This window comes from Pseudopodoces humilis, chromosome 2, assembly GCF_049639895.1.
Source record: "Pseudopodoces humilis isolate 2021_Gansu_Grassland_sample_001 chromosome 2, ASM4963989v1, whole genome shotgun sequence".
NCBI lineage: Eukaryota > Metazoa > Chordata > Aves > Passeriformes > Paridae > Pseudopodoces > Pseudopodoces humilis.
The window spans coordinates 51,916,224-51,943,218 of NC_142201.1; the positions used below are offsets into that span (position 1 = coordinate 51,916,224).

General features: G+C 35.3%; 1 long non-coding RNA gene across 1 annotated transcript; it reads left to right on the plus strand.

Annotated features, from left to right (window-relative positions):
• Positions 1-8,486: 8,486 nt before the first annotated feature.
• On the plus strand, positions 8,487-14,196 carry LOC148184847 (uncharacterized). Its single transcript, XR_015771981.1, has 3 exons — positions 8,487-8,615; positions 10,286-10,437; positions 12,976-14,196. It is a non-coding gene; the product is annotated as an uncharacterized LOC148184847 (long non-coding RNA).
• The last annotated feature ends 12,799 nt before the right edge of the window (positions 14,197-26,995 follow it).

Below are 26,995 nucleotides of genomic sequence, written 5' to 3' on the forward strand. Positions count from 1 at the left end.
TCAATCTAGATATGTGTTCTCTGCTATTACACCTTGTTGCTGTAATTTCAAGGCTCTTGTTATCTTGCACTCCTAGGGAGAAATGCTAGTCTCGTGACTGTTTGCTCATACTACCTTATTTTAAAGATGTCAAGTATTTGAAAACAGAAAGAAATTGAATGCACATACAGTAATTTCTCACCAAATCTAGTTACAGAAAGTTGTTAGTATGGGTTATATTTTATTTTTTTTACTTTGGGCTATAATACTACATTTTATAAGGCTCTTAAGGTTTAGCATAACATGCTGTTTTTTAATGATGTAACTGATACTGACTTGCATAATGCTAACAACATAAATTAATTATGAGTTTCAGAGGAATTATTTGCAAGCAACTACAATTAATATAGGAGCATTTACCAGGTAAATCTTCCTTTATAAATGAGTGTGATGTAATAGCTAAGCTATTAAAATATTTTCATCTATTTATTCCCTTGGGATAGATTCAAGAGCAAAACAGAGAACAATAAAGATAATTTTGTGGAGTAGATATGCCTGACACAAACACTGTTTACATCAAATAAAACAAATCTTTATTGAAATAATTTACTGAGGGTATTTAATAATGACAGAACTTGAAATCTTTGACTCAAAAAAAACGTCGGTTCTGTCTTCATGGGGTAGTCTCCACACATATATATGTTAAATTTTCACTCAAAATTAAAGCCCCCAAAACCTTCTCCTCCAATCATATTCAATTTTGAAAGCCTTAGCCCGGTCTTGCCTGACAACTTAATCTTTAGCTCTTTTTCTTCTATTATTTCTGAGCAGCATGAATAAAGTTTTTTGCTTTGTCATTTGTACCTTGATGTTGATCAAACTAACCAGAGTAACCAAAATGATGATTAATAACTTCACTAATTTCTTTAGAAGACAGCTATTGTTGCATATTGCAGCTGCAGGATCATGTCCAGAGAAGCTACAGTTACCAGAGAGTAGCATAGGAAACCAACGGGACAGGCTTCTGTTCATGAAAGCATTTATTCAGCACAGGAACAAACTCAGAGACAGAGAGCCCTGAACAGAGGCAGGGTGGTGGGTTTTGAGGGACAGAACCAGGGTGGAGTTCAAGGTCAGGGACCACTAGGAACACAGCAAGGGAGAAACCCCAGGGGCTCAAACCCAACCAGAACTCCCGGGGCTGCCACCCCATGAGGAGTCTGTGTCGCTCTTGGGAATGGTGAGAAGAACGACACAGACTCTCTTGTGAGTTGAACAGGAGCTCTCCTCTTCTAAGGTTTATTACCTCAGATCTTTTTTTATAGAATGATACACGAAAGTACAGAAAGGTAAAACTCTTATCGGTTAGTAAACTAACACATCACCATCATTGGTCAGTGGGGTTCACCACCCCTCGACCTTCTCTTGCAAGAAAACAAGGAACAGACAAACAGCACCTGCAAGGATGTTTTCTATCTCTGAGGATTGTTATAATTCCTCCCCATGATTTCCCAGGCCACTTTCTCAGGCGAGTCTGAGAAAATTATGTGGCCTGCATTTCCACAGGCACTGTGTTCTCTGCTGCTGCTCATATTTAGCATCTATAGGTCTGGGGTGGGGCAACTCTTCCAGGGCTCACAGGGCCCAGCCCCCAAAGCAGAAGTTCAGAATTCACACTAGCTGGTCTTTACAGCCACGCCTCCACTTTAACAATGCTTATCTGAAACGGAATCTTTGCCTTCCTGGGTACCTCACAAGCTATGGATGTTAAATGTTCCACATTGTTCTTATACAAAGTGTGATTTATTTTGATTCTCTACCGTGGTTAGCTCTGTTCCACTTCTTGTTCTAGACATCACTCTATTGTTTACAGTTATAGTAATAAAAACACCTAAACATAACTGCACTAAATTCAGGAGACTTATCTTGATCTGAACAGAGGTGGTTCCTCTGGGAAAATCAAGGTTGTCCTCAAGGACATCAGGCCATATCCTTGCCTATGTAGGCAATGTCTAGTCCATGACATTGTGGTTGAAACCTTATTTTACTTTTCATCCCCTGTTGAAGTAAATCTAACAGTAATCTTTCCAGTAACTATGATACACCAACATTAAGTATCACAAAATCTGTGGAATTGTGTTATGTTTGAAAAAAGAGAAGGCATCATGAACTTGTAATCTTTACTCAGTTTCTAGAAGACAGAGATTTTTGCTATGAAGACACCATCACAACTGTCTTGAATTATCCCAGTTGTTGGCAGCCTTAGCAGAAGGGCTTAACTGAAAGAATGTGGGAATCCAGCTACTTGAGACAAGGCTTTTGGAAGAAAAAACTGAAGTTTGTTGGAACAACAGCGTGAAAGAAAATCTTATATCTTCTCTCGGCTGACTTTACTACTTTACATCAAACCACTTTTAATGAGTAGGGGTTTTAACTCATTTCTATATTTATAGTGCCTGACTAAAGATTTCTCATACACTATTTAAGAGGATATAATTATATATTTTTTCATCCCAATTATAATGCAAAAAAGCATATTCCATTAATAGGAATCAAAAGCAGGTTGTCATGGTGCTATCTTTTTATTTGTTCAACCAAAATGTTTTTCATACAGCTAAATGGATACTAGTGAATCTTGGAATGTTGTGAAAATCTAATGCACTTTTATGTGCTTCCAAGGGTCACATCTGCATTTTGATCCAAGTGGGGAACAGCAGATTCTTTTCAAATGTATATTTGCAGCTACAGAACATTGTCGTGATAGCACAGACACTGTGAAGTCTTTCTTAACACACAATATTCACTAAGTCTAAAAGCATTTGAAATGTCTCTGTAAATGGATAAACACTGGCTCTGAAGATTGAAAATGTTCTTCCTGCAGAAAGTGATATACACACAAATAAGCACAAGGTGAAAACAATCCAATTTCAAAACAATCAGGAGGAAAAAGGTTCTATATATATGAGCCTCCTCGGAAAAAGAATTAGCTTTATTCAGTGTTTGTCAGCCTTTTCAGAGATGTACCAGTTTCAATCAATGAATGATAACATCTATAAAAAAAACACCTCTAGGTTTATCAAGAACATACCAAGAAAGGCAAATTAAAATCCAGTATTGAGAAATTCAACATCCCACAGAGCTAGATACAGTTCTGATATGGATAAAGAGCCATCCTAGTTAGTAATAAAACATGAGAAGGTTGTCAGCAAGTGTAACAACACATAAACCATTCTTTTTATAATGATTATGTTGTGATTATAATCACTTGAATCAGTTACAAAGGCCAAAAATCTAAAAAAAACCCTAAAAAATTCAAAAGTTTCAAAAATTATATATACCTACCTTTGATGTACATGCTGGCTGCAGGTACTTAGTATCCATTTCCACTTTTTCATTTGAAATGGGAAATAGATGGCTTCAGCTTGTCCTTTCAATTTAAGTTTATTATGTATCTGCTCTCTAAATTATTTTTTTCAGTAATATTTCTTATATTTCAGAAATTATGCAAACTGAAGTTTGCATTTTAAAGTGACAATCACTGTAGTCACAAACATCTGTAGAGAGACACAAACATATCTGACATATCTCTCACAACAACAACATATCAAATGTCACTAAAATATCTAACACTGCAAAAGAAATAAGAAGAATTATGCAGTGTTAGATATTATTATTATTATTATTATTATTATACATCATGTGCCAGATAGCCTAGCCAAGAGAGGACTTATCAAAACAGAGAAAGCAAGCTGCTTGATTTAATGTTCATGTTTTGGACAGTTTAACAGACTTACAGGGGCAAACTTGAAGAAGTCCTTCATGCGGTGCTGAAATCTGGTTAAAGTGGGGAAATGATGCCTTAAGTTTTGGCTTCCCTATTTTTCCCTAGGTGTGTAGCTTTGATCTCCATTTTAAGTGTTAGTGAGCTCTCTTCACAGAGTAGGTAGACATAACAATTCCTTTTCCAGCTTGAGACCAAGGACAATTGTTCCAAGTTTCAGTTCCAAAAGCATAAACAAAGGTGGACTGAAGAGAGAAAACAACAAGGATGGGACTTCGTAACTTGAAGCAGTGGTTGCACAATTAACCCTGATATGCAGATGGACCAAAACTTATAAAAATGTGAGACCTCGTGACCAGTCATCCATTTTGTGACCATTTTGGGTCCATCTTGGGTGTAGCCCTGGCCAGGCTCTTGTACTGCCCAAGGTGTGTCCTTTATGGCCCTTCAATAAATACCTACTTTATTCTTAACTGTCTAGCCTCTGTTCTAAGTCAACCTTCTCAAGGCATCATAATATACCTTTTCATCCACTAATGATCACTGCAGCTGGTAAGTAGATTGAAAAACCTGAGAGAAGGAAAACAGTGATGTATTTGCATTTGTGTTATACAAGAAACATATGCATTCAGAGTTATTTAACATTCCCTAGGATACTTCTTGACAATGAGGCAACCCCTGAATGCCTTCTGTTCTATTTCTTTTCCACTTTAACTCTTAACAAAAGGCAAAGACTTTTCAGAGACTGATGAAAGTTGAAATTTTTTGAATGTGTCAGCATGTAACACCTCTCTTAAACCTCACAGAATAGAGTATCTACATATCTGACCCAACTGGTACACTTCATCCCCTTTCTGGATTCTTACACATACCCAAACTCTTCTTTCTTATGGTATTATTATTAAAAAAACCAAAATCTGTATTTTCTTGAATAAGCTAATCATACCTGAGTACTTTCCCTTCTAGTACTCTTTATATAGAAAGGAACTGTGCTCAGTTCTATAAGTCCTTTATACACACATATAAAAAAATATTTTTCCCCTTTTATTTAAAACCTAAATAATTTATTGGAAAAGATTTAATCATGCCTTTGTGTAACAGGATTTTTCAAAGTATTTCAGACTAACCTATTCATGTAGAGCTTTAAAATGTGTCCTTTTTTAATGCAAAACTAATGAGATGTACTATTTACAGCAGCTCTAATACGCTATTTTGTCAGAATAAATAGAAACAACTACTGTACATTATCCTTTTCATCGGTAGCTGCATAACTACTGGGATACCAAAAGCATTGTATCTGTGTTTCTAGGCTTGAAAATTGAATAGAAATAGCTTTGGCAAGGAGCTTGCTGTGCACTGTGAAGACATTATTTCCATAAGGCTTGCTGCTTCATTACTTTGGAATAGAGTATATAATCAGGCTTTGCATGATGTTTTTTTCTGTATAAATGGTTAATATTTACCATTAAGGGAAAGCAACTTTCCTGCTTTGACTTCTTCAATTTCAGTCAAATCACAGCATGCAGACAAAATTATCTGTCTGGCAAACTTCTCCACTTGCCTTTTTCCCTTTTTGGAGATTTTTCATGTGGCTGTTTGATGACTCTAGAGCAACACATAGCTTAAGAAGAAGATTGTTTGAAAGCTGAACTTTATGTAATAGGAAATTCTGAAAATATATACAAGAGATCTCTATAAAATTGATTTTTTTTCATGTGCCATTTTATTCAGTTGGATATGAGTAGTAAATCCATTTGTCTATGTTCAGATATTTAGAACATAAACTATGTCTCTGTGTAAAGACACACAGTCCCAAGATTGGCTGTGATAAATTTATCTTCAAAACAAACAAGAAGTCTAAAGGATTTTTTATATTTTCCTTCATATTTTCTTTGTAATCAAGATTCATCACCCAAATCCATTAATCTTTGACACTCTGACAGGGATGGGGAATAGAACATGGTTTACTTCAAGCTGCTTTCAAAATATTTCTTTGTCAGAAATAAAAGGGTTACTGTTGAAATGCATTATAATGACAAACTATAAGATAGGTTTGCATTTTGTTTATACAAATCAGAAAAGACATTTTCTCTAACAAAGAATGAATTTCTCCACTGTCTCCAGATTGCTTAGATTTGAGCCATGCAGAGACACTAATTATAAAGATGCTTACTTAAGGTTTCATTACAAGTATGAACTCTATAGAACCTCACCTGTCTTTTTCATTCATTTTACCTACCTGGAGAATCCATGCTGCAAAAGAGACTTACAGATTCATCCTACTAACCTCAAGCACACATATAAGAGTGCCCTTCACTGTTTATACTATTTGTAAAAACAAGTATGAATTGAGGTAGACACAGATAACCTAAACACAGGACTATTTGAGGAAGCCTAGGATGCTTAGTCTCTTAAGTAACGTGTCATGAATAAATATTTGGAATTATACTGGATATGCCTGAGACATATCTTGCAGTAACAGCTGGACTTGATAAATTTTACTGACACCAGAGATTCTGCATAGGAGCAAAGAGCATATATTTCTGCAGGTACAACCAAAGTCTGTATATATATCCTGGAGCGTTCCTATCTCTATGCAGGTGAATGCTTTTAACACTGCAAAGAATTGGGGAAAATGTTCTGGGAAAGGTGAAGTCAAGGATTCACCAGAGAGTAAAACTGTTAAGGGTGGCAGACTACAATCACAGAACAGAAATTTATTTTAAGAGAGATGTCAGAAAACTAATGTTCAACAAAAAAAGACATTGACAAGTTATTTAAAATGATGGAGACTTGTCATATTTTTAAATTAAGACAATGCAAAGTTATTTGTAAAGTCTGGATTTCAGAGTCACCTGTAAAATTAGAATTTCAGTCTACCTAATATTTAGTTCTGTTCTTGTAGCCATGAAAACAAAGATATTAGTGAAACTACTTAGGAAAAGAAATTTAAATAATTTTCCAGTAAGCTACATCTCTTGACTCACTGTTCATCATTACACAAATTCCGAAACTATCACAAACAAGGCAGCACTGACAAGAGCTTTTAAACAGTTAAGCATTAAGAAGCTAAGAAATATTTTAGAGCTCAGTAGTAGTTTTCATCAAAGACATTGTTATTTCAACCTCACTCTTCTAATCTAGCTTAAAGAATTTGTAATATTAGGTTGATGACCTAATATTTTCTTTCTGTAGAGAAAATTTTAATGAGATAAGCAAATGATGTGTGTTGCATGATACAACTGAAGCATTAAAAGAAATAGTAATAAATAATCACAAGTACAATATATTTTGAAAAATGAGCTTGAAGAAGTCTTTATTAAAGTCATTATTTCTCTTACCATAAATCACTAAAGTTTATTTTTGCACTAGATATAAGGCAGACAAGGACAACTGTTTTAAACTTGTCCTTGCTTCTAATTTACCATTCAAGAAGTTTCTCATACTTTTTCTTTGATTAATACAAAAATAATACTACTCTATGTGCAATTATAATATAAAAAATATTTATTTAAATGAATAGAATTTCCACTATAAGAATATCTTGCAAAACCACGAGTTAATATATAACAGTGTAATTGTAGGGATGAGTTTGAAGTGCCAGTATGCTGAGGCAGAACCAAACAATTTATTGTCTTAGAAATATTTTATGAAAATTGTATAATTTATCTATCTATCTACCTAAGTCAATGAGCAAACTTGCATTCTACTGCAAGTTTCATATTGTTAGAGGGGCCAACGATGTCTTTCCTAGTGATTTGTACTGAAAACTTTGTGTCAATGAATGTTGTCTGAGCCATTCAGGCTTTTTCAGCCTGTTTCTTTAACTTCTTCCACAAACAAACAAACAAAATCAAAACCAAGCCATAGAAATAGTTAAAATTCAGAATATCTCCTAATTTTCTGTAGTTCTACTCTGTAGAATAATTTAGCATTCTGAACTCAAGAGTACCAAATTTAACTTTTAATTTTTATCCCCATGTTTTGCCCTAAATATATGACATCTATGTAGAGCATAGAAGTTTTTGTCATTGTTTTGCTCAAAGAGAAAGAGCATGTCTCACTGAACATTTTGTATGTGGATCATGTGCAATACTGCAAAAATAAGACTTTTGTCACTAAAAATGGAATATATTTAAATATCCCTTCTTAGCATTCAGTCGCAATTTTACCAGGAACATGAGGGTTTTTTTTGTTAATTACATTTAATTTTCTAAGTAAACAGAACTCCCTCCCCCACCTCCTTTTAAATGCAGAATTTAAATTTAAATCTTCTTGTAGTGCTATATTTTCCAATTTTTGTCTTCCCTTCCATCTAACAACCAGGTTGTCAAAACAAAAAGCACCCCCCCACAAAAAATAAAAGCAACCAAAACCAAAGAAAAAAACAGAAATAGTTGTTTCCTTCAAGATGGTAAAGCATAAACACTAAACTAACTATATCTTTAAACATTTAATATGCTTAATGTGCACTATACCTACAAATTTCACACATCTTTTTATCAGTTTTCACTTCTGTTCCTACCACTTTAACACTTGCCTGGAGTGAGTCTGAGATTTCTGCTCTGGCCACCCATTATTACAGCCGTGCTGCCTATGGCCTCTCTCACTGACTCCACCTGTGACTCCTTAAGTTCATTACAGCTGGGCAGGGGCTGGGGCTAAGGAAAAGTAGTTTGGCAGTAATTAATGTTCTCAGTGTGTTTCTCATTCTACCTTGTACATTGAATTAGGAACAGATACAGTTCTTTTTTCTGGCCTGGTGGTAGGAATGTCTACAGTTCTGATCTTAGAAGTAAATAAGTAATTAAAATAAAATTTTCTTTCTTCTGAAGCTGTAAGTTTTCTTTCATGTGTAAGTAGACCTCTGGTATTTAACTCTGCTTTTTAACTTAATTTGTTCAGCAGAACTGATTCAAGACCTTCCAACCAAGTAGGCAAATCTGAATTTTTCTGTTATAAAGATTAGGTGTTGGGTGCTGTCTGCTACAGCAACTAAAGCAGAAGATGGAGTATTTTTGAGCCAAATGAGAGGAATGTGAATTGTGTCTAGACTAATGGATTTTGTTCTTCCTGTTGGGATTTTGAGGTTAGTTATTACTGCTGTTGTTGGAAGATCAGTTTGTTTACCACAGCACAAAATGCTGTTCCTCATCTCTGAGATACTCCTGCAGCAGCACTAATTCCTGTTGCCAGTTTAGTTTCCCAGCTGTTCTAAACAAGTATTGTGCATATCATTTTTGCTGCAAATTAAGTGGACTTTTTTCCTTCTTATTATTCTAACAGAAAAACTGAATAAATTGTTTATCATCTTATACAATTTGTTTTGAACTGTGAAACTTTTCAGAGTTCACAGTTTTTTTCTGTTAAATTCTGTTAGCACAAAATTTTCTTAGTTTTTAGATGTGATTTCCAGGATTGGCTGTTCATGAATTTCTAAATTCAGGGGGTCCTACAGTAATGAACTTGGGAACTGTTGGAACAGTTACCAGTGTTTCTCCTTACATGGACAAAAGTGGAGTACATATTCTGCCATAATTCTAGGTTCCTGTTAAAGTGAGCTGTCACAGATTAAAAATAAATCAGTTTTCATTTTTACATAATTGTTTGACAGCTAAAGCAGTCATTTAGGAAAGGAGAACACTGGGAACTCTTACGTTTCATTTAGTTAAAGATGAAGTGAATTCATGAATGTTTTACCTCTAGTGCCAAAATCACTAGCTTGTGGGGAAGTCGGAATATGCTCTATGATTATCTGTGAAAGGTGAGGTACAGTTTAGAGAGATTCATCAAAGGTTAGTCATAGGTTCATCAAAGAGTGATAAAGCACCTCACTGCATCTTGTCAGAATGTCTCAACTTCGGTGGTTATTTCTTCTTCCTAGTTCTAGGCCAGCAATTTGATGTCTAGGTTTTATTTTTATCCATCTCAAAGGGACATGATAGCGATATTCTAATAAAAAATGCTTTTGTATCTCGAAAGAAGTGCTATCAATCCATGCTGGTTTGCAATCCCCCGACTGGATCATTTACTATCATGAACAGGAAAGCCTTCAGATATGTAGAAAGTATTAGATTTGCCTCTAAGTAGAATTTAGAATGTGCAGATACTTCTTTTTTTCTGGATAGCTCTGAAATAATTTTACTTTACTGTTATGATATTATTAGCAAAGATGTAAGGAAAGTAAATGGAAGCACTCACCACACCCACTGGTTTTCTGTAATCTTAAGAGATGTCTTGTTTAAGGAGTTTGAATGGCCTTCAACAGTTTTCCATTACTGAAAAATGAAAACAAAAAAGAAACGAAAGAGTGGAGGAAAAGGAAGTAATATATTTTTTTCTGTGTGCTGGATTGTCCTCAAAGATACATATTTACAATTTTGTCTGTACACAATTTAAGCAGACTGAACTCCACTTTGTTTATTGAAGAATCAGTTAAAGTTGCCTTTTTAGTATCCAAATACTTTAGAATGTCATTAAGCGTCAAATCAGTAAAACATAATATTCTTTTCTCCTTATTTGCAGTGTCTCCAGTGTATGTGTGTGCATGTGCTTGATTTCCACTCCTGATGCTGCTGTCATTTCCCAGTCAGGCTGGCTGATAAAAGGAATACTTCCAGTTTCCATCCACCAGCTGAGTCCCAAAATAATAAGACAAGGCAGTGGGTGCACTGAAGGTAAGTATTTATTCCAATGCACTCTTACACTTGTAGGCAGAAAAAATGGACTAGCCAGTCATGTAAAGGATATTGCTTCTTAGAACCTAGCAAATTTACTCTACAGGTGAAAAGAAGTGAAAATACAGTTAAATAAGATGTGATAAGGTCAAAGTTCTTGTTTTTTAGATCTTTGTGTTCTTCCTTGGTGTTACCAGGTCAGGATCTTCTTTCTGTAATGCCACTCCTTCCTCTCCTACACCCATCAGTCACTCTTTATCGGCTTTTAAGTGTTGTGTGCAATGAATTTCTTCAATCCAGTCCCAGTCTTTATTACATTTGCTACAAAATGCTGACCTTTGCTTTGCATTCCCTTCTACATGTCTTCAAACTGCCTCAATCTACTTTATGAGTTGGGTTAAATGGCAGTAGTATATTTTCCTGTTACAAGGTCATCTTTTCTCATTTTCTTGCTAGTTTTTCTGACAGGGTGATTTGGGGTCTACAATCCTCTCTGAATAGCAATCCCTAGTATAGCTTATATAAAGTTCATTTATAACATATGATATGCATCAAAATCTGTTTTGTACTGAATTTTTTCTTTCTTCTCCATTATTTCAGATTCATTATATATATATAGTCATAATTATATATATGTATTCATAATTGTATATATATTTTTATGTATATAATTAACTGGACTTCTACCTTAACTATTTACTCTGAATATGTTTTCATAGATTTTACGGAAGAATCATGAAAATAATATTCTGAAGCTATATCAAATAAAGTTCATGAGCACTGTCTTCTTTTTCACAATTTGTGTTGACAATTTCATGCTGTATTCATTCTGTATGGGCTCTTAAATGCTTTATGTACACAAAAGCCAGGTGACATAAATGAAGACATAATCTCACTCCTAGCTGTGATTTGCATCAGACCGAAGTGGCTCACCTTATTTGATATAAGCTACTCAGCATAAAAGTAAAATATATAAAGTAGGAATAAAGTTTATTTCTTAATTGGGAAATCATTACTCCTACTCTTGAAAAGATAAAAAAAGCAAAACCAAACAAAAAAACAAGAAAAAACCAACCAACCAACAACAACAAAACCCGAACCAAACCAAAACAAAAAAAATCCCCAAAAAAACAAAAAACAATCAACCAGAAAAAAAAAATCAAAACACAAACTCTCACAAAAAAACCCCAAACATAAAAACAAGGAAACCCTCACCAAAAATCTAAACCTCCCATTGCAGGTGTTTCTTTCATAGCTGATTTACTGCTTTAAAGAACATAATTGGAGAGTTTAAATTACTTGAAAGAAAAAATAATTCTAAAATAGGAATCAAGCTCTCTAACTACAAATGAAGCCACTGTGATGAAATGAGAAAGGATTTATATGATCGTTATAAATGCTTTTTATTTCTCACTACAGTTTATTCTGCTTCTGTTGAACTAGCTGTTGCTTGATGAGGCACCCTCTTAGCTATGCTATGCTCACCATATTATTAGTTCCTTGGTAACTTGCAACTTGTTGAACAAGTAATCAAAAGGAAATGATTCTTTTTTTCCTCTTGCCCAGATGACTAATCTTCCTCAGCATTCAATATTTGACTAAAATATAACTATTCTTTTCACAGTTTCACTGCAGAAAAGAGTGAAAATAAAATCAGAAGCAAAAAAAATAAGCTAAGTAGATGTAAATAATAATATGATTAAAAGTTTATCATTTTATATAAAGTTTATTACATCAAATCTGCATTTAGCAATCTTTACATGAAATCAGAATTTGTCTAGGGAAACCTGTTTGGAGGTTAGAAAGGTAAGAAAGTAATCTATCAGGAACAGAATAAGTATAGTTTAGTCTGCTTCAGACTGAGATTTAAACTACTCGGTTATCTACTTTCCCCTATATTTCTGAGCAACCAATTGTGGAAAATCTACCTAAGTAAATAATAATCAAAATAATTAATAAATGAACAGCACACTGAAAGTTAAACAGTAAACTGGTTATTTTTTGCATCTGCACATCTCATATATTTAGGAAAGTTCTCTTCCTTAAGACTGTCCTTTCATTATTAAAAAATGCCATTGTTAGTACCAAATGGTTTGACTTTGAATACAATCTTTAACACAAATGCTATGACAGGAGTTTTATCCAAATAAAATGTCTTACTCTTGAAATCACTGTCCTGGGGTTCAGCATTTTTGCTGATGAATACATCTGTCTTGCTAAGTTATGGTGAGATAGACCTTTCCTGTGAAGTGAACTTCTAAATTGATTTTGTTTTGGAAAGCAATTTAATATTTGCTGATAACGTTTATTGGTGTTTTGTCAGTGTTAGCTTTTAAGCTTCTGTTCTGGTCTGCTTAATTTTTTGAAATAACTTATTTGATTAAGTGATGCTTTACCACCAACAGTTCAGCTGGCTTTCTGCTGATAGTTGGATTTTCTTTCTTCTGTGCTATCTTGCACTTGCTGAGTCTCTTTATCATTAGAATTTAAAAGGGTAGGTTAGATTCAGACCCCCCCACTCTGCTGTTCTTTTTCTAGATATGTCCTAATAAACTGGGACAGAGTGTACTCTCCGCAAGTTTGCCGATGACACAAACCTGGGAGCAGTGGGTGAGTGTACCAGAGGGTGATGCTGCCATCCAGAGGGACCTCCAGAGGCTGGCAGGAACTTCACAGAGGTCAACAATGAGAAGTGCAAAGCCCTGCCACATGGGAAGGAGCAAGCACTGGCACCAGTATATGCTGAGTGCCACACAGCTGGAAAGCAGCTTGGCAGAAAATGACCTGTAGCCCAAGCTGAACCTGAGCCAGCAGGGTGTTCTGGCAGCCAAACCTGATGGTAGTGTGAGCTGCATTATGAGAAGCATTGCCAGCAGGTCCAGGGAGGTGAATCCTTCCTTCAGCCAATTCACAGTGATGTCATACCTGGAAGACTGACTAGTCTGGACTCCTGGACATAATTGGGAGAGTACATTGAAGTTGATGGGGGAGGGTGTAGAAATGGGAAATGGGCAGGGAAGGAACTTATTCATTAATTTAATTTCTGGAGAGATGTTGGAACATAAGTGGAAAAAAGTTCCTCAGCAGGTTCTATCTGAGCACCAGGAAACACTTGTTCACTTTGAGGGTGACTGACTAGCACAGGTTGCCTAGAGAGGTAGTGGCATCTTTCTCCTTGGATATAATGAAAAGCAGTGTAGACGTGGTCCTGGGAAACTGGCTGTAGGTGTCCTGCATGAGCAGGGGTTGGACCAGATGATTCCCAACAGAGCTCCCTTCCAATCTCAACCATGCAGTTCTGTGATTGGGTAGACTCAGAAGTTGTGAGAGCAGACCTATCTTTCCAGATGAAGATACATTTGTTGGCCTGGTCAGTTATTTTGTTTTCCCAACACATATTTTATATTTACTGTGAAGTCACCTGGTCTAGTGATCTCTGTCTTCTCCCCCTTGCTCCTAACAGAAAGGGAAGTCTCATTTTCAAGAGGAATAATTTACTACTCATCATCACACAAGTAATTCCTTCTATTCCTTTTAAACTGATAGATATTTGCTAGAAATACACAAAAATCTCATTTTTTACTGACTTCTCCAGAAGATATGTGCTTTTGCAAGGTCTTTTATAGGAACACACTGCCAGCTAAAATCTCTGACCTGTTTCTGCCTCAATGATACCATGAATAGTAGAACATTACTGTGATAAGGGCAATTTAAACATGTCATACAAGATTAAATAAATTGTGCTTGAAATTTGCCACATCCTATTTACTTTGTATTTATCTGATAATTAATAATTTAACTAATCTTATTGAATTTGAAAGAATAACTATGAACAAGAGAAAATTCACCAGATTAAAGGTTTCAAAATAGAGCACTATGAGAACAAAGAGGTTTGGGTTTTTTTAAGTGAAACATATACCATATTTATATTATATTATATATATATATATTATTAAATATGATTAATCTTTCTTAGAAGTGAAGATTGACTATGAAAGAACCTAATTATCAACTGCTAGTAATAATGTCACTGAAGTGACATTCCCTAAATTCCCTAAAACAGGGAATGTACATCTGTGTGAAACACGTTCCAGTAAATGTCCTGGAAATTTTACAAGAAAGATCTACTTCTTTCAGTAAGATAGTAAAGAGAGCAATTGATCAACTAAAAAGAAAAGAAAACTGTGTGGTGATAGGAAAATGTACCTACAGAAAAAATAGATAAAAGGTATTTGGCCATAAAATGCATTTATAAAAGGCTGTTATGACAAAAGGTACGCTCAAGATATTTCAGAAAGAGTAATCACAAGTGAGCACACTGGGCTGCTACAAATATCAGCATTTCAAACACTGACCCTTTCAAATGTAATGGCTTGAAATTGTAATCATTAGAACAACTAACATTTCATATTTATGCCCCAAGAAAAAATGTCAAAAATGCTGTTCATAGCTTTGAACTTGCCAAAACACAAGTGCAGAAACTTGGTCTTTCAGATGTGATTTTTCTGAAAATAAGTTCCAAACCTATTCTATGTATTCCTAAAAGACTATACTTTCTCTCTGAACATCTCAAGACTAGTAATAAAAAATAAGTGGAAATTGCATTAGTAAATTTTTTTCTGATCGTAACCTGTCTCTGATTAGCTATGGTTGGATAGTTTGGAATTAATAATTTCAGATGAGCAGGAGAGCCTAGCACAACAATTTCTGACTGAACTGCTGTGGAAGGGTTTGTTTTGCTCTGTTAAACTGTTCCCCTGAAATTAATGTGTTAAGAGGAAAAAATTTTTTAAGATCTACAAGAGGTGTCCAGTGTTCTACACTGGTCAGAATTCATCCCTCTTTTTTAAAGGTTTTGTCTCCTACAGCTCTCAGTACAATTAGAGAGAGAGAAATGTGCACTGCCAACATGTGATTCAGCCTACAAGCTATGATGTTCCTAAAAGCTGTTATAACCTTGGTAGTTAAACTCACTTGATGTGAAGCACATCCTTACCCATACTGCTTTCAAACTGTTGAGCTCTTTGCTATTCATGGCAAGTATGAAATCACAACCTTCTGCACAGATGTGGTGCTTTTTTTCCTCTCTCTTTTCCTCTCTTTTAAAATAACTTGTACATTTATTTCTTTCCTCTCTTCATCTATTTCAGAACAGTTTTAGGATTATTTCCAGCGATCCCTTTGAAAAAATGATGATGAGGGCTTGTTTTCATGAATTGATTAAAAATCAATCCATTCCTTATAGGTGTGAGTTTTATTCAGTAATAAGAACACTATATACCAGCAAAGATAACACTATACACTATACAACTGTATTCTATGAATTGTAATACAGGTTTTGTCAAGCAAAAATGCACATATATTCATACAGACTGTATTCTCATGAAGATATCATTTCTGTGTCAGAAACAGATCTGAGCAATCAGATTTTCTTTCTGCATAGCATTCATAGAGTTCCTTTGCATCATCAAAACAAGCTGTAGAAGTCTCAGAAAAAAATGCAGCTCACTGAAATGAATATGTAAGAAACACCTGCAGCGTCCAAGATGAACAAAGCTTATTAATTTGTCACTAAGCAAAAGTCATGTTATGTTTACCTGGAAATGTGCATACCTTTTTTTCACCCTGTTGTGAAGAATTTCCATATCTTTCTGATCAATAAGTTATTTGTAAAAAATAAGCTCACCAGTAAAAAAATGTTAAATTGATATTTATATCATTATTATAGTAATTAATAATTATACATTTACTGAAACTTTGTATTAAAATGTATTTAAATTGTTCCATTTTGTACTGACCTAATGTTATTAATGAGTGCACTACAGATGAAAAACAGTTCTAAAAACTACTTTCCCAATGACCACATTTAATTGGAATCATAATAACACTAGTCTGTACTGATTTTTCCTCTGAATTATTGCAGACCAGAAATGATGACTCAAAAGCAGTATACACACTGTAGTGTCTTAATTAAGATAAGAATTTTCTGTTTTATGAAAAATTTTCCTTCTGTTTTTTTATATAGCCATCATATCACCTGGAATGTTTTAACTTTAATTTTACTCCTTCTGTTGAGCCAGGGCAGTAATTTAAGCAAATAACAGATTAATGATTTCCTTTATTCTCCCCAGAGGACATTTGCCAAGTGCTTATATTAATACAGGTCAGACTTGGAGCGAAAATAACTTAATAGTATCCTTTTAAGGAAGTATGGTAGTCATTCTTTTGTTTTGCTAATGACATTACACAGTGGCGTATTACTGAAAGGCAGAGAAATCTGCAGAGATTAAGAGTGTTATTCATATTCATATTTCACTATAAAATCAGGTCTTCTCTTTAAGTACAAATCTTTGTGCCAATCTGCTCTATTTCAATACTCGGAGGAAAAACTATATCTGTCAAAAAGGTTTTCCAACACAGCTTAAATCAAATGTCAGGATAAAATTTGTACTCATTCTCTTTTATGGACATATCTTTATGAGTATGTTTAATACTCAGAGGAGATCTACAAATAAATAGTTAAAAGTAACTTGTATCTGTTTTGCTCAGCCAGCAGTTTGAAACTCAGAAAGTGCTCCTCAGTGTGAATAAAACGTACTTGAAAATAAAATTTTACTTTATAATTGGGATATCTGAGATTCCTACTTGCAGCAGCCATCTTGCTGACAAAATAGTGATAGAATGATGCCCTATGTAACATTCTATTTAAAAAAAGCTGCTTTTAATGTTGTACTGGCATATTGCTAGATGTTAGTTTTGTATTTCCTTCTCTGCATATTTTACTGTGAGGAAAAGTACAGTTTTATGAGCACAGAACAAAGGAATACATTTGAATTGTGACAGCTAAACTGTACATAGAAATAATTTGTGCTGAGGTACGAGAACCAGTTAGAAATGATCAATATCTGTAAACAATGCAACTTTGGCAGTTGTACACAGGAAAGTTTAACCCTAATTTTGGTGCAAATTTGTAGTTGCCTGACTGTCTTTCAGTGTTTTATTGCAGAGGGTAGATTTACATAGTATATTTTAAAAACATGTCTGCAATCTCTCACCTTCCCAGCATAACACAGATGTCAAATAAACAAAGTTAATTCTCAGCAGGTTTTGTGAACTTGGACCTGGAACTATATTATTGTGGCTATGGGGGTTTGAGCTGGTTGCGTAGCTTAGGCGGAGCAAGATCAATGTGTTCTTAATTACATATTATTGTACTTAATTTGGATAAACTTTGGTCCGTCTTCCAGTTTTAAATTCATGTTGCTGTATAGAGCATATCCTGTTAGAGTAATTCAGCTGAATTTCATCTAGGGATGTGTGCCAGGCAGATTATTTCTTGGGCTATCTGGCCTATGTGATAATCAATAGCTTAAGGCCATTACCGGTGCTATAAAGCAATGATATTTCTTCAACTTTTGAAAGTGGTAGATTTGGATAGTTATGTCCAACTTAGGACGATTTCATAGAATATTTTAAAGACAGATACTAGAGGAGATAGTGTGGGTCCTGCAATAAGAAGTGGAAAGATCTTTTCAAAAACTTTGTGTACCAACTGTCCTTTTTAGAGATATCTATGACTAAGTAAGTTAAATATGCTTCAACATCATTGGAATTTTTTAAAAATATTTTTTTTCATAGAAACAAATCAGAATGTCTTTTTGCTATTGTTGAAGAATTGTAATACCTACACTTTTTTCCCCAAGAGATTGTATATTTTCATAGTTATCCTTTTCTCCTCTTTTTCCCAAGTGCCATCTTTTTAATTTTTCTTTTTCTTTTGTGTAAACAGTTTCAACTAAATATTAGAATCATGAATGAGGTCAGTGCAAGATAAGGATGTTTTATCTGAACATATTTAATGGCAGCACATTGATTCACTTCTGCTTATAAGCAAAATTATCCATTTGTTTATCATTATATTGCAATATATGTTATAATACAATTATTGGGAAAGCTCTGATTATTATTTGTGTGTACTAGCAAATCATATATTAATATTTTTGAGCATGAAGCTAATATAGGACAGCTCCTACACATGCTAGTAAACAAGGCCTCAGAAGCATATGGTTTCATGCAGTCTGCCTACTACATAAGTCATAGATCTTCCAGATTCTGAGCTTTCCTGTGAATAGTTATGGCAGCCACAAGCCTGTGAAGAAGCCTTCTAGCACTTCTGCTGTAGGGATGATTGAGCTGCTAAGTGATATTGTATTTATCAGCATAGTCAATTTACCAGCAGCAAGTCCTTGGCATTCCTGTATTCTGCTACAACTGACAGCATGTTTACCTCAGTGCTTATTTTGTGCTTTTTGCTCTCCTGCTGCCCCACCCATATGTCAGGTGGCTTTGTTGTTTTGATTATTGGACAGACTTCTGTTTGTACCTTCATAAGGACAAATAAACAGAAACCAGCCATATCTCATTTGGTGACATAAAACTCAACAGATTCCTAGCTCAGATATAGATGTTGAATCATTTCTTAACCTTAGTATCTTATACATCTGCTGGTAAATATAAGGAAAATACAAAAGTTATGGTATTTTCAGCATTATTTTTGTCTTTCCTAACCACTGTAATTTGAAAAAAAATCCCACTCAATCCTATTTAACCATAAAACCACAAGTCCTATATGCTGAATTTCAGAAAATACTTTACAGTTGTGAGTTTCAAGCAGATAAAACTAAATCCTTCCAAAGTCTAGATTGTCTTACTTTCTGAAAAGCTGTCTTCCACGCTCACCTGTTCTTTGAGCATAGCAATTAGGATTTCCATCCAGTGCCTAGGCCTGGTAAACACTGTTCTTGAAAATGTGTGCACACGTCAGCCATTTTGGTTGGCATTAGTTTGCTCTAAACTGCAAACTCTCTGAAAGATAAACATTTCTATGTTCATCCTTATAGGACCAGATTTTATCTTGTACATCTAACCTGTATTTAACTCAGTGAAAGATTTGTAGGTCCCTCAGGATTTGTCCTAGTTTTGTACCTACAAGATTCAGTGAGAAATACACCATTATTTTCAGTTGGAACAGTTTCAAACCTACAATACACCTTTCAAAATTCCTGCTTTTAGCTCATTTGCAGAGATAGTCTAATTAAGTGATATTGATATTGACACAGTAGTAGAAAATGATGCAAAATTGCATTCAGTATTACATGTGGTCACATGGACCATCAATAATATGATTCCTTTCAAAAAAGAATATTTTCAAATAAATAAGTTCTGGTAGTTTTATATTTCCTTTAAAAAAAAACACACACAAAAAAAAAAAATAAAGAGGCTCATTTCAAATAAAGAAAATAACGGATCTGATCCTGCAATCAGAGTGTGTACAAAAATAGACCCTGCAGGACCCTGTAGACAGCAGTCAACATAACTTCAGAAGGCAGGTGGCCGTATGTGAGTTGCCAACCTACACTTCCTTTGTCATAAAGGAAGAAATTATCATGTTAAGGCAGTGCCTTTCTCTAGTCAGTTTTAGACTTCTGATTCAAAATTTATCATGTCTTATGAGTACTAATTTGTCTCCATTTATTGTGAAGAAAGGTGTCAAGATTGGTAGGCCAAACTATCTGTCATATAGATATGTACATTTGGTCAAAAGAATTCCACCCCAGATTTCTAAAAGAATATTTGCATTTGAGGCTTAGGACAGTCTAGTACCAAGAAAAGACAGATTCCTACTGTGTATTGAATCTCACCACTGACATTGTTTTGTATTCTTAAGTAGTATTAAAACTTTTTGACAGTTTTAATTAGTGTGTAGATAATTCCTGTTCTTTAAAATAAGCAGGGTCTAAATAATTAGTGAGCTATAAATAATTCAGGTAGAAGAGATATTGGGGGCCTTCTAGAGACCATAATCTATCAACAATTGGGAACATTAACATCAGGCATTCCAGCCATCTTTCTAATAAGAATATTAAATATGCAGCCAGATCCTAAAGATGTAAGTAGATATCTGACCTCTATTCAGCAACATAAATAATTAATCTACCTGTCTATCTACCTATCATCAATCTACTAAACTCAATGTTTCAGCTTGTTCTGTAAGCTTTATAGAAAGAGAGGACTTGAGGAATTAAAGAAGTTTGTAACTAGAACAATGCAGTTTGAATAAACCTTTCTTGATTGCACTTGATCTTTTCAAGAGAGTCATAAATCATTTTTTCTTGTGCTTGTGCTGATTTTCACTCTTAACTCAAGGCTATCAGGGCTGAAATTGATATCCTGAGTGTTTTGTTTGCTGTAGTGTTATATACAATTTTTTTTATTTTTATTTTTTTCTTCCATTGTCTCAATGATGGAAATAGCATTCAGCAAGAACAGAATATTCCATTTAAGGTCCTGCAGTGCTATTCACAGAGAGGACTAGTTTAAAAAAGTCTGATTTTTTGGCACCTTTGAATAGAGAAAAATTCTTGTGAGGAGTCAAATCCACTGAAGTGGGTAGCTGGTTGCTATTTGGATGGTGATGGGAGCCCGTTGTAAGGGCCCTTTCAATGGTATCTTCATCTGGATTATCTGAGACTTTAAAACTTGTCCAATGAATTTTAGAATCAAGATTCTGATGGCCTTATATGACTACTTCAGAAAATGCATGATCCTTCTTGTAATATCTTAATCTGTGTACAAAACATCTGTTGTCTGTCTTTGGTATACGCAATGGACTGCTATGTGACCAGACCTGCATAAGCAGAAACAGTTGTATAATTTATACATCTCTTGGTTAATTCTACATCAAGTCTCTGACACTGCCAGATTACCCACCCAGGAGGACCAACACAATTAAGTGCACCAATAGCTCTACCAACTAATCTGGGGAATGTCCAAAACTCCCACTTTCTGAAGCAGTTAATCAAATGCTTTGTTTGACCAGGGCTAGGAGTTTGGTGAATCACCCTGTTTCAAGTCAGCCTGCTGTTTCAAATCAGTTCATTGTCTCATTTATGCAGAGACTAGCCAGAGTTTCTAAGACCACTGTGCATACAAGAATACCTTTTATACCCAGCCAAACAACAGTTATAGCTGTAGGGCAAACTTGAGTTTCATCCTTAGATTGCTCTTATAACTTAAATTCCATGCTAACAGAAATATACAAGTTGCTTGGACAGGCAAATGTGTAAAACACAGAGGAACTAAAAATACTCTTCAGGGCTACTTCTTGGAAAGGGAAGAGGAGTCTTTCAATGCTTTGCAATCCTTATTCTCTTTTCTGTACAAGAAAGAATAGATGAAGGTCACAAAGCTCTGAAAATCATAAAGCCAGAAATTTCTATTCAACTACATGCATTTATCTCTATGCCAGTTCACTTTAGGAATTTATTTACATTTTTGTTTTAAAATGTGATGGTTAACTTTGTGCCTTTAAAAATATCTCTTAGTACTTACACATATTCTTAGAGGGCTTCTCAGCTATGGTCTTGTACAGAGTGCAGTAATACTTCTATTCCCATTGTTATGGTCAAAGTTTTCTAAATGTGAACAATTATTTTTAAAAAAAAGAAGCAGTCAGCTTTAGCTCATTTGTATTAATTATATTCTGTATTCCGTTTCTTTTGTGTGTCATTAAATACATTTGGGAAAAGATTAATTTTTGTTGTTCCTACACATGTTTTTTCATTATAATTGTTTCTATTGCAGAACTAATTAAATATCCTAAAATTCTCCCCTTTAAATGTAATTACCTTTTAATGAAATGTATACATATTTCTCACTATTATTGGTTAACCTTTAGCTACTTTTTCTATTTCTCTCTCTTCCACTTACTGCTGCAATTGCACTTAGCACTTAAATAATGCTATTAACCTGGGAATTTTGACAGAGGCAAAAAAAAGTTCATTCTAGATTATACACATTGGATAATCACAGGATACTATAACCTAGATTTTAAGAAACAGGTCTCAAATTTTTCTACCCTGATATTTTAATGCCTGGCATATCACATTCTATCCTTATTTACATGTCTTAAACTTCTCTGGAAATACTAATTTAACAATCAGTCCAACAAAATGCCTTCAGACAGGAGAAATCTAGAAGGCTTTTCTAAGGTAAGGTTACCTGACTTTCTTACGGACTTGCTCCCCTTCACTGTAAATAATCTTCTAAATTTACCATAACTGAAGCTGGGTAATTTGAATGTTGTAAGATGCATGATGGAGACAACACCTTAAATTGTTTCAGATTGCAAAATTTTACCAATGGCCCTCTGAAACGAACTGTCTTGAAAATACACACTTAAGTGTCTTGACTTTGGAAGTGAACATAAGACATAAGTTTCCTTACTGCTAGAAGTTTCCTTCTGCTTCATGTGAGCACTGTCTCATGTGGCTATTAACAGTCTGTTGGACCTAACAATGGAGACAAATTCTAGCTGTAATTCATTAAAAAACTTTGATGGCATAATCTTTCCGCAGCTAGTTCTCTAAACCCTTGTGATCTAAAACATCAGGGGAATAGAAAGAAATAGAAAAGAATAGGAAAATAGAAAGAAAAGGAAAAAAAAAAGACAATGCAAGGGGATAAACAATGATTAAGGCAATTGACTGGACAATGATTATGTGAGTCACATGTTCTTAGCTTAGTTTTCCAGGAGTCTCCATCATTTCTTCAATCTGTTGGATACATTACATAGCTGATAGGTAAAATTAAGATAGAAGGGGTGTGCTCAGGAACCAGCTCACCCAAAGCCATTTATGAATAAATTATCATACCTTATTTGGGGAAGCAAGATATATTTATACATGGCAACATAGCAGGCCACTAAACCATGCCAAAATTGCTCTTTTACAATTGTTTCTCAAGAAATAACCTGATCATAATTGCGCGCAGTCATTTGTACCAATTTGGTATTACATCCTTAAATTGTCAAGTGTAAGGCCCCAAACAAAGCATTCAATGAGACTTTTTAGGTCTTATGGTTTTTGGTATACTCTGAGTTAGATGCACAGGAGACACAAGACATTCTCAAGAGGTCAAAACAACAAAAATAACTTTACTGACAAGTTTAGAAAATCAGAGAATTTTGGCAAAAGGCTTAGAGCAGTGGTCAGTCAACATAAAATGCTATCCAAAGCACTAATGTGTCCCATTCAACTTAGAAAACTCTAAGCTCATTTGATTTTAAGTTACTCAAAAATTCCAAGAGGACAGAATAAGAAGAAGGAGAAAGACAGAAAACATATAGAAAGTAACAAACATAACTATCACTCCTGATTCCAGCACTGCTCATGGAAAGAGATTCCAAGAGGAGGTAGGGTCCAGTGTTCAGCTGATAGAAATCCCAACAGGAGGTAGGTTTAAGACAGGAGGTGCTTGCCTCATGTTTTGCTTTAAATACTCCTTGAGCTAGCTGGCTGTTCCCCCAGGTGGGACTTCCTGTCTGGTGGCTGCTCAGGAGCTGGGTTAGGGGCTCCAGTGGAAGGTGTGGAACATTGCCCTCACTGTGCCAGGGATCTGCAGCCACTGCAGGGTGGGATACAGGCCGGGAGAGGGGTGGGCAGAACAGAGCTTTGCCTCACCAGAGCAAGGCCTGACCTGTCCCTTCTACCACACATACAAAAAAAAATGTACGGACCCAGCAATCCTTCCAGGCTCTCATAGCAGGGCATGCAGCAGTGGCTGTGCTAAATTCTGTGGCTTAGTGCAAGATCGAGGGTTAAAGAGCAGTTTCTGAAGCCAGGGAAACATGACCAAGGGTGGAGACCCCACCACAAGCCAGCAACTCTTTGTGAACAAGTGCAGCACATTTATATGTCCCAAAGGAGTGCCAGACCCAGGAGCACTGCCAGCAGAGTGGGCAAACAGTGTGGTGCACCAGCCAGGGCTTGGCATGGCAGTTTGCAAGGGAGGGTGTGTGGGGAGGGCCTTACACCCTGCACGTAGGTTCACATTGCAGGGAAGTGCTCTACATCTCTTCCATTATGGTGGATACTTGACTCAGAGTTAAAACTGGTCTTTCTATAGAGAAAGCCTGTGAGATGTCTAATGCCTCCATGCAGACAGAACTGGTAAGGAAGGAGACAGCTGTACACAGCTGTGGAGTTGACACCCACAAGCAAGGTTTGCAAGGAGAAACTGTACCAACACCACAGTGGGTACCATAAAAAGAACAATGAGGTCTCACAGTGGATGTCTCTATTAAGACATATTGTAGAATCCACCTGCCAACCTGACAGGGAGTCACATAAGTTATGGGGAACTAAGAGAGGATGCCACAACTAGTCAAGGGAAGACACTGCTATCCCTTACTACTGGTTCAAGAATGAACTGCAAGTCACTGCATATGTGTGAAATACCAATTCAGTGTAATATTATTTTATCTTAAAGTCCTTTTTATCAGATTCAGTTAGAGAAACACAGAAGCAATTTCTCAAGTTCCTTCTAAGAAACAAAAAAGAGTGTGATCAAATCTGTCTGCCTCACCCAAAATCACCAACTCCAGATCTGTATAAAAAGTAACTGACTTCTGCCCTTGCTTTATAGAGACATGTTAGCCACTCTTCTGTTTGGATATGTAATTATTTATCACTAATAATGCATAGTGTTGGGTGTATTGACATAATTTTACATACAGTATATACTCAATACTATATGCTCAAATACTACTCCTTATAGAGGAAGTGTGTGAATGAATGGGTTGAAGAGTGAGTGACAGCTCACACATGCAAAATCTGTGAGGTGAACTAGCAATCTTAAATATGTATGATTGATTACTGTGCACAGGTTTCTTATTAATGTGTAAGATGTTCATGAATATAGTCTTTGTCATCTACACATCGCAATTTGATGTTCTACATTCAATCAAAATATTCCATAATTTATAATGTAGTGTTGTGTTATGGCCATTGGCTCCTGCACCTTCTTTAAAAAGACCTTATCTGAAAAAGAGAAGCTTGATTTGGTTTGGTAACATGCCAGACTTATCTGCCAAATAATGGTTTCCAAATAGAGACTTCTGGGTGCAGGTTACACTATGAGGTTTTGTTTGAAAGGGTGTGGGAAGAGTGAACTACCTCATTTAATAATAAGATAGTAATAGCTTCATTAATCTCTTAAGATAACAGCACAGATTAATAAATGTTTTGATATTCATGGCTGCAAAACATGCTGGTTTTGAAAAGTAGTGTGATGGCAAAAGTGAGCAGCATTTATTCACCTTCAGAAGTACTTGATATCACATAATTCAAAATCTGAGAGTGGGCGGCATCATTCCCCACTAGAAAAAAATCTTTCATTTCTAATTTGGATGAATACAACAGAGGAAGAAAAATCTGAGATTTTGCAGCAGTGATAGAGAATTATATTAATTCTTTATGTCTTACACTGTCAGACTGTTTAAAATTTAATAATCAGAAATGTGGATGAGGAGTTGAAGGCTATTATTCCTGGTCCTCAATGCTGAACAGCCAATAAAATATATTCTGAAGTTACCAAGAGATTATTTTCTGTCTTCCTATGAAAGAAATATCTGTTATTTCCGAACCTGTACTGAAACCAGTTCCAATCATTAAATAATCTTAATCAAAATAATCTTGAGCAAGACTTTTTTTGCCAGGCTGAATGTAAAGGACAGAACCAAATTACAGGATCCTTCTATTTTCAGTTGGATGCACAGTGAGGGATGAATATACACAAAATGCAGAAATCATATTACAAAGTGTAAATTTATTCCAGGCTATCTTTCTAAATGTTTGAAATATATGAAGCTAAAACCACATAATCTCTTTTGTGCATGTAGAACAGTACAGCTATCAGTAGAATTATTGTTGTCAAGATCTGGAACAATTCTTCAGCTATATACTTTTCTCTTTTGAAATACAGTAAATGTGCATAGAGTGTTCATAAAAATTCTTTGTAGGGTTATTTTCAGTGTAATTCTAATGTGGACTGAGCATATGGAATGTTGACAGACGTAAAGATGTGTTCCCTGCCTGTCTGTTTGTACAAGTTGAACACAACTTCGACTAAAATAAGGTAGTGAGCTATAGTTAAAACTCATCAAGAGCATGTTAAATTAAGGTGTTTTTTTCTATACATGAAGAGTAAATAAGCTTAGCACTTCATTCTCCTGCTAATATGCAGCAAGTTATATGACTACTCATTTTCATTTTACTAGGAGCTGCAGTGTACACTTAACCAAAAGAGAAGGTATTAACTGAATTCGATAAACAATATTTTGTGCAAAGTTTCTTCCTCTTCAAAAGCTCTCCAGGAGAAAAAAGATACTGATAATTTACTTTTATGGAAGCAGATCTCACTTGGGAGTAAGTGTGTAAAAATGATTGTTGTAATGCAGTTAGGAAAAATGGTATGACCCAAAGAATATACCCCCGAAAATGTAGATTTGTAAGTTCTTTCCCTTATCTTGTTCTCCCCAGGTCCCCTTATTGGTTGTGTAAATTCCCCCACACCCCTTTCCCCTGCCTTGAAAAAGGAGTGCTTATCTATACCTCTTTCTCTTTCCCGCCTGCCATCTCACCCCAAAAGATCCCAAGAAATAAAGCTGCAACTGCCATCTCAGCAAAGGGAAAGAGCCTCGTTTTTAGGGCCTCCTCTG